Genomic DNA, 4,441 nt, shown 5'->3' with positions numbered 1-4,441 from the left:
TCCCATCTTCAATCTCAATCTGCTCACCGATCTTCTCAATCACATCACTCGGCAGTACATCTTCATCAAATAACACATCATCACTGAACATATCATCGTCCAGTTCCTTCAACGCATCAATCACGTCATCCTCCACCAACACCACATCATCACCACCAGCTGCGTCGGTAGACTCCCCCTCAGCTGTGGAAGTACCAAGAGCTTCAGAAGTTCTTGGCAGCTCACCACCTGCATCTTTTGATGCATTGGGATCATCGTCTCGGTCATTTCTTCTTTTAGTCCTGAGCTCGTCGCCCTTACAGCTCATCTACCCCTGAGATGCCAAGAACTCCTTCAAGGCATCTATAACTTTCCCATGCTCAACCAGGAGGGATGCCTGTAGTTGATTTGCTTCCACTAGGCTTTGAATAGTCTTAGATTGCCCTGCCACGATCCGCTCTATTGAAGCTATTCTCTCTGAGTCTGAAGTAGGCGTAGGCGAGACACCAGAAGCAGGCGTAACCGCAGGTGGTACCATACCTGATAACCCTGCAGCAGTAACGACCGTTGACTCTACAAATCGTGCAGCTACCACCGACTGAGTAAGCGTTGGAGGTGGTAGAGACACGATCTCCGGAGTCGACGTCTGGATAGCAATGGTAGATGGAATGCCAGCAGATGATGTAGCCACCACGGGAACATCCGCAGCGCTTATACCTGTAACCTGTACAGAAGTAGGAACGATAGACATACCAGACAGTGCGGCCGGAGCAAAACGCACTATCCTTGAAGTCTCTCCAGCTCCCATGCCAGCACCTGTCCTTTCCCGTCTTGATCTTCTTATCAGCTTATGTATGTCTTCTTCCTCTTCCGACTTATCATCATCCTCCGTTCTCTTTCTTTTCCCAAACGTTCTCTCTCGAGACACCATCAACCGTCTCCCCTCATCCATGATCTCATCCAAATATGAGTCAGCCATCGACGTAGCTGCTCTAGTAACACTCACACCCGAACCCTGTGCAGCCGAGACCTGCACCTCTTCAACTTGATCCATATCAAAATAGCCTTGACCTCCAAAAACAATGTCAAGATCTATATCCTCTGCAGCTGACACAACAGGCACAGCAGGTGGAGCTTGAGTTGCTCTGGCCTGTTGCGGTTGAGGATCTCTGAACTCGTCCCCACCAGCAGGAACATACTCTGGGTTAATTAAAAACCCAAACAGTGGAGTATGCCTGGGACGACGTTCAGGGTTGCTCCTCGCACTCGAAGTGCGGCATTGAGCAAAGATACGTTTGCTCACAGATTCCACGTATCTTATCGGTCTACGCTGAGGTAGATTCGGAGCCACATGGTTCAATATCATCTGTAAAAAACGTGGGTACATAATGAACCGCTCCCGAGACATCGCCCTTCTTTGCCTGTCAATCTCGTAAAAGACCATCTGACTGAAACTGAAGCGTTTATTGTAAGTCAGTGCAGTCATTGCAGACTGCATGGTCGCACCCATACCGTCAGTGCCCGCCTTCCTCCCAGACATGCAAACTATCATAACGTGCATGAGGAAGCGCCACTGATCTAGAAGGAAACCCTTCCTCCTCTGGGTATCACCTAATGGACCAGAGTAGCCCATTCGGAGAAACGCTCCATCACGGAAGGGAGCGACAAACTCAGTTGGATCGTCTCGAGTCTCCTCTCCAAACCGTAGCGCCACCCGGATCTGTTCAGAATTGAACTGAACTTCTTGATTGTTCACAGTCGCTCGCATGACCGGGGGCTCAACACGACAGTCGTATTCGACCGTCTGCCAGAAGTCTTCGATATTTGGTAGAGATATCGGCAGAGTGTTTGTTATGGCATGAAAAATCCTCGAGCGTAGGAGGAACGTTATGATCTCGCGGTAATCGTCCACGCCGCTCGCCTCCGGGTCAAGTGTAATGTACATATTGTGACCCGGGAAAAATTGACGTTGGTTATCACCATCGTCTCCTCCTGCACCACCAGCACCCGCTATCGCAGCCATATTTGCAACAAACTAAACAAGTTAGATAATCGTTAATGGATAACACAAGTTCGCTGGTTACCATGAGCGAAGTTGTGATAAACTCTGTATAAGCGAAGTTAAAGTTGAGGCGAAGTTGGGAACAACTTCGCTTCAGCTTTAAGTTCGTCTGATTAACATTAAGTAAAAATGATCTTAGGCGAAGTTAATGTTAACATCGCCTCATCACAACATCGCCTCAGGCGAACTTAAGCTTCAGGCGAAGTTACAGATAACTTCGCCTCAGGCGAACTTAAGCTCCAGGCGAAGTTACGGATAACTTCGCCTAAACCCTAACTTCGCCTGAATCTGAAACGGCGACAGCGAGGAATTATGGAACAACGTGCAGTTGATGATCCGGCTAGTTTAGACGATTAAGTACTCTTAAACACAAGTTTTAAGGACATGTTGACGATCAGTATGTTTATTAACACGTTAAAACACAAGTTATGAAACTCGGTTTCAAAACCGATGGTCCGAGGGTTCGAAACCAGTCGAAACAAACATTTAGACGCTTGAATGAACATTGAGTATGTGGTATAATGGTATTTCGAACCTTGAATCGGTGTGAAAATCGGGAATAAATAACACGTAATCGGTTGAAATAACAAGTTCGCCGAAAACAGTAAGTTCGCTGTGGATAAGTTCGCTGAATTTGGAAAAGTGATTAACAGTTTGTCGATTGAACATTCTTATATAGGGTCTGGGTTATACAGGTGAAGTTACGCCTGTTTAACAACATCGTCTGTTTAACAACATCGCCTATATTTACAAAATCAAACCTTATAATTTGAACATTTTTCAATTAAGTTATAAAACTTCCCTTTAAGAGATAAATGACAAGATCAATTCTAAGTAACCAGTTAAAAAATCATAAAACTATCTAAGTACAAAAACTTAAAAAATCTAAAGTATAAGGGATCAAATTTCAGTCTTGATAGGGACTGCTACGTTTTAGAAAAGATCCGAACAGGAATCATACTAACTACGTGACTGTCACATAGATCCGTGTTTAGCTGTATTATGACATATATAGACAGATTGTAAGCAGGTATAACTTAAGATGGTTTTCATCGTTTCTGTGATACGAGTTATATTCAATTAAGCCTCAAAATTTAAGTGGGCAACAACTCAGAAATATTGATGCCTCCTATCTCTCCTCAAAGCGTATTTGGCTTTCCCCAAGTCACCCCGAATTGACTTCGACCCATAGTGTCTGATTAAGTTGTAAGTACTCTTCATCTGTTTCCCGTTCTTCTTCTTATTCTAAGATTGAGAAGTCTTGATTTTATCATCACTAATATATTTCAATAACTCCAAATATAATTTTTTTTTTTCCGAATAACCATAGACTTCAAAGTAGAAATTTACTGCAAGTCCCGAATCTGGATCACTGCAGTGTCTTGAGACGATATCTTCACGGGAATCAGAACACACATGGGCTCGTGTATGACTGGGTAATCGTTTTTCTGCCTATCATTCGGAAAGATATATATGAAGACACGCAAAACTCTTAAGGAGTTTCCACGTAAACTCAAGTAAATTTAGTTTGTATCACATCTACTTTTACGCACCATAAAAAGTTACCATGACATACAATGACTGTCCTAAAGCCTTTTAAGCCTAATAACTTCACTAGTTAAGCACACAGAATCAGTATATCTATCATTTTCCAAGGTTGGATCAATTTTCTGTTAAACATAGCTAACGAACTTCTTACGAAGTAACAGACTTGAAAAATAATTTCATTTCCCAAAATTTAAACATTATTCGCCCCGACCGAAACAAAGTCTTCAGGTAAACGGCTATCCCGAAGATCCAATGGATCAGCTGGACCGACCACATACTAGTATGTGTCCTTCTAACTAAGTATGATCGACTAATTTTAAGCGAAAGAACGAAAAACTCATCATAAACCGCCCCGGTCACTATCAGTAATCTGGTTAATGGCTATCCTCAAAATCTACAAGTAGAAAATGAGGACCAAAACATATCCGAAGACAAGTCCTTCAAACTGATGTAACCGACATATTTTTAAGCGATTAGTGACTTTTTTTTTTTAAATATTACAAGAAAAGCATGGTTACTCGGGATTGATCATCCCATTCAGTTCAATAAGGTTTTGAAATCTGGATTTGTCAAACGCTTTAGTGTATAAATCAGCGAAATTATCAAGCGTATCCACCTTTTAAAGAATTATCAGTTTCTTCTCAGCACAATCCCGTATGAAATGATGACGTATGTCAATGTGTTTAGTTTTACTATGTTTCACGGGATTGTTAGTTACTGAGATAGCAGCTGTGTTATCAATGCAAATAGGAGTAAGTAAGAAATTCAGACCATAGTCGCGCAGCTGTTGTTGTATCCAAAGAACCTGAGAGCAGCAGTTGGATGCAGCCATGTATTCTGCCTCACAGGTTG

This window comes from Bidens hawaiensis, unplaced genomic scaffold (genome assembly GCF_021521415.1).
Source record: "Bidens hawaiensis isolate Kalapana, Puna unplaced genomic scaffold, B.hawaiensis_p1.1 tig00043535_1, whole genome shotgun sequence".
Lineage (NCBI taxonomy): Eukaryota > Viridiplantae > Streptophyta > Magnoliopsida > Asterales > Asteraceae > Bidens > Bidens hawaiensis.
The sequence above is the reverse complement of the archived record's forward strand: the minus strand, read 5'-3'. Positions refer to the sequence as shown.